Source organism: Sorex fumeus, unplaced genomic scaffold (genome assembly GCF_029834395.1).
Source record: "Sorex fumeus unplaced genomic scaffold, SorFum_2.1 ptg000122l, whole genome shotgun sequence".
Lineage (NCBI taxonomy): Eukaryota > Metazoa > Chordata > Mammalia > Eulipotyphla > Soricidae > Sorex > Sorex fumeus.
The window spans coordinates 27,992,515-27,997,193 of record NW_026606179.1 but is presented as its reverse complement, the minus strand read 5'-3'; the positions used below and the strand labels follow the sequence as shown (position 1 = coordinate 27,997,193).

General features: G+C 37.4%; 1 pseudogene; it reads right to left on the bottom strand.

Annotated features, from left to right (window-relative positions):
• Positions 1–577: 577 nt before the first annotated feature.
• Positions 578–1,654, bottom strand: LOC130043676 (eukaryotic initiation factor 4A-I-like; annotated as a pseudogene).
• Between the last annotated feature and the right edge of the window lie 3,025 nt (positions 1,655–4,679).

Genomic DNA, 4,679 nt, shown 5'->3' with positions numbered 1-4,679 from the left:
ACAACAACAACAAAAAGCAGCCTAATAAATAATTTATTTTCTCAGTAATTATATTTTTATGAGAAGTTGCTTTTACTTATGGCTTATGGAATCACAAGAAGTTGGTTTTACATATGGCTTACATGGAGGACTTGGGGATATAAAATAGTACTAGTCTTGAAATTTAACCTCCCAACTAAACTACCAGTAGGTGATGGTGACCAGAATTTAGTGAGAAGGGATTAATGGAGATTTTTAGGCTGTCTTATTTGAAATTTTATATGGAATATTAATATCTTATTTACTTAGAAGATCAGCTTATAAGCAAAACCCTATTTTTTTTTGTTGAGGAAAACTAGGGAGATTTCTTTTTAAAGACATGTATACTTTTATTGTGCCTTAATTATTTTATAAATCTAAATGATCCCCCCTATGAAAATGCATTGGAACTTATACTTTGATATGTTTTTACTATAAAAAGATTTGTGAAAATTGAAGATATGGCATAATGTAGGTGTTTTTAAGATATTTGCATAGGTCTGATGGGATGATTGTCAGGGTTCACCTTTCTGACCAGGTTGTAAGGAAATCTAGCAGGCTAGTCTCTGCAGTTTTCCCAGTTAGTGGGAAGGTCATAGTTGATATCTAAGAAACCTGTTTTACATTGATCCCTCTGCCCAGCACGTCAGTGGTAATCAATACTTTACTGTAACCAGAGTGGAATTCCCTCATGATTATATCTTGTTCCTTTTGATCCATATCTCCATGCATGGAAGACACAGTGAAGACTTGGGCATGCATTTTCTTGGTGAGCCAAACAACTGTCCTTCTTTTGGGTGTTAATGAAGATGACTGCTTGGCTGATGGTCAAGGTTTCATATAAGTCACTCATTGTGTCCAGCTTCTGCTACTCTCATTCCACAATTATCTATAGTTGGATACCCTCTGAAGTTAACTCTTTTTTTTACCACAATCCGAATAGGGTCCCCCATCAACTTCTTGGTCACCTCAAAAACATCAGAAGTGTTGTTGTAGACAGCAAAACCACCTGGGCATTGCTAATGACTTTTTAAAATATGTCATAAATCTGGTTCTTGAATCCTTGACTCAACATTTCATCAACTTCATCCAGCACAAACATCTTGGTGTACTTGGGAGACAGGTATTTCTGGCTAATAGTGTCAAACACACAGCCTGGGGTACACACAATGGTATGTGGAGCTTCCATATTGCAGCTTCTGCACCTCAGCATGCACGCTAGTACCCACAATATAGGCATGGCAGGAGACACCCATGCAATCTCCTAATGCTATGGCCACCTTTTGTATCTGTTGAGCCAACTCTTTGGTAGATGCCAACACCATGGCCTGCGTGGCTTTTCAATCCAGTTCAATTTGCTGCAGCATTGATGTGGCAAAATTGACCATTTTCCCAGTCCCAGATTGGGCTTGAGAAATTACGTTGTAACTCTTGATATAAGGAAGAACGGTTCCTGCTGGATGGCAGAGGGTTTCTGAAAACCGTAAGTTTAGATGCGACAGAGGAGGAGGGACTCCAAAAGGTTCATGTTGTCAAAGTTGTCAACAATTTCATTCCAGTTGCTCTCAATGACACCTTTGGGCTTCATCCTACTGGGGCCATTGTCTCTGGATCAGGAGTTCTGACTTGCAGACATGATCCTTAGAAACTTCAATTTGAACTTTTGATTAAAATGTACATGTGTTGACTTGTACCCAGGAAAGCGAGTCTCAATCATGATCACGATCACGACCATCCTATTATTCGTCGATTGCCTCAAGCAGGCCCCAGTAACGTCTCCTTCGTCCTAGCACTGAGATATTTTAAAAAGTGTCATATTCAAGGCCCTTTCAGAGTTAGGAGAATGAGACCCATCATTGTTACTGGTATTTGGCATATTGAGTACGCCACGGGGAGTTTGCCAGAACCCTATTCGGATTGTGGTAAAAAAAAAAAAAGAGTTGACTTCAGAGGGTATCCAACTATAGATAAATGTGGAATGAGAGTAGCGGAGGCTGGACACAATGTGTGACTTATATGAAACCTTGACCATCAGCCAAGCAGTCATCTTCATCAACACCCAAAAGAGTCTCCTGCCCCCGCACCTGGCTGTCCTCACCGGGGCCCCTTCGAGGGGAGCGGGTTGAGTTTCCCTCCCCGCCCCGACCAGGGCTCCGGCAGCCTGAAGACCTCCAGAACCAGAGTCTCAATATAATGTAAAATAATTTTCTATTACTGCAACCTGCCATTAAATATAGAGATATAATTTAAATAACTTTGCAGGTGACCACTCACATTTTATTGGTCAAAATAAGTCAAGTGCACCCCACCCGTGACCTGGTCTCAGTGGAGTAAGAGGTATAATCCTAATGTAATTTGCTTCCTATGGTAGTGGAAACATGATGTACAATTCACATAAGTATAAACATCAGGAGAGTTTGGATGAATTTTTAATAACAGAATGATAACTTTTGCTGAATGTTTTTTGCATAGGTAGGATTTGTAGAATGTAAAGAATTCAAATGGTTATTTCAAGCAATAAATGTTATCAATAACACTGGCCCGAATTTTTTGCTATACTAGCTTTCTCCTTGTTCTGATTCTTCCCAGTATTGATTTTCAGGGTTCACTTGACTGGTTTTGTAGCAATTTAAGTATTTCATGTTGCTAAAAACATTTTTCAAACAGTTTCCAAATCCAGTACTAAGTTTGCTTGTCTATTGGGATTATAGTTTTAAAGTTTTACTTAATAAAATTTCATATTTTCAGTGATTCACTCCAAAAAGAAATAAAACTGAATTCTTACACTAACAAACTTAATTAAAATTGCTCATTGCTGGCATCTAGTGCAAAACTAGTAAACTTTATTAGTCATATTATAGAAAAAGTGATGACAGCACATATTTTTTCATAGCATGAATGAGATTTTATTCATTTTTTATGCAAAACAAAGAACAATTAGACAGTATAATTAGACAATAATTTATAACTTCCAACATAAACATTTTAGGAGCAGTGGTATCAAAAGTGAGTGCTAATTAGAGAGCTGTTACAGAAAATATATAAGTGGTAACAGATTGACAAGTTATACCAAACAGCAGGATATTTATAACTGCATGCTGGTTTAAATTCTACTTTGTTTAATAGTCTTTGGACAACTCATAAGAGGACAGAGCTACATAACTTGGCTTGCAGTTTAATTTTTATAAATACAACTAAACCTTGTAGATGTGATTACAATGCAGCTAGCTGTGATAATTAGAAAGTATTATTAACTGTATGGTTTTCTGACTGTGTCATGAGAGAGTCTAATACCTTCTGTGCTTCATTTTGCCAAATAAAAATAAATACAAGAATTATTTCATGATGTTTTTTACCAAAACGATACTTTAATCAACAGTGTTTGTCACTCTAGAAACAATAAAAAGAATCAAGAAATATTTACATGAGACAGAAGGGTTCAGTGAGAGACAAACACTTGTTTGGGGTACTACTGATCCTGTGGATTCTTGACCTCAAGTTGTCTTAGCAAAGATAATGCTAAAATATTTTCTAAAGACTGAGAAATACTTGCTCTTAACCTTATAGTCATATTCTGAATTTCTTAGCAAATAATAAAAAAATCATTAATCCTTATTGGGAAAGGAAAAATATCAGAGTTTTTAAGAGTTTTTTTCTCTTATGGTATATTCATGGAAACAGTTTACCCTGAGGTAGGTGAAAATGTGTGAGAAATGGAAATAGTTAAATTATTTAGCACAGCGGATAGGGCATTTGTCTTGCATGTGCCGACCCGGGTTCGGTTCCTCCATTCCTCTCTGAGAGTCTGGCAAGCTACCAAATGTATCCCACCCTCAAAGCAGAGTCTGGCAAGTTCCCCGTGGCATATTTAAAACGAGTCTCACAATAGAGACGTTATTGGTGCCTGCTCAAGCAAATCTATGAACAATGGAAGGACAGGGCTACAGTGCTACATTATTATGTTTATAATTATGACTATACATACTACATTGAACAGTGCTTGAGGGTCATTTCCAGCAAAGGTGGACTTAACACATATTGCTGATGCTTCAGCAAATGGTACATGTGTGTCCTTAGGGGCATATATGGTTCCTGGCCCCACAAGGCAAACCATATTAGTAATGCTTGGGCACTTGCAGGACTCCAGGAACATACTTAGTGCCTGGCTCAACAATGGCCACATGGAAGAGCTGGGTAACCATGCATTGCCTGGGATCAAACTCAGGGCCTTACAGCCCCGAGCACCTACCTGGTCCCAAAGTATTTCCCTAAAGATTTCATTTTAATGAAGCAAAAATGTTTTCATTTAATGATACATAGAAAAATGTGAGGGAGGATAAATAAAGGAATATGTGTGCAAGAGAGAACACAAGCTTGAAAGAGCAAATGAGCAAGCAAGATACATGTTCAAGGGAAAACACGAATTTGAAGAAACCAGTATTTCCTTTAAAAATTTTGGTCAAAATTCATAGCTATTTTAGGAATTCACTATTTTTATTATATTTAAGTGAAAATTTAGTGGTTAGGATATTCACCATGCTACACAAACATCAACACTCTCTAATTCCAGAATATTTTCTTCACCATAATACAAAACACACACACTTAGGCAGTCATTACTCATTCACCCCTTCCACAGACTCACAACTACTTGTCTGCAT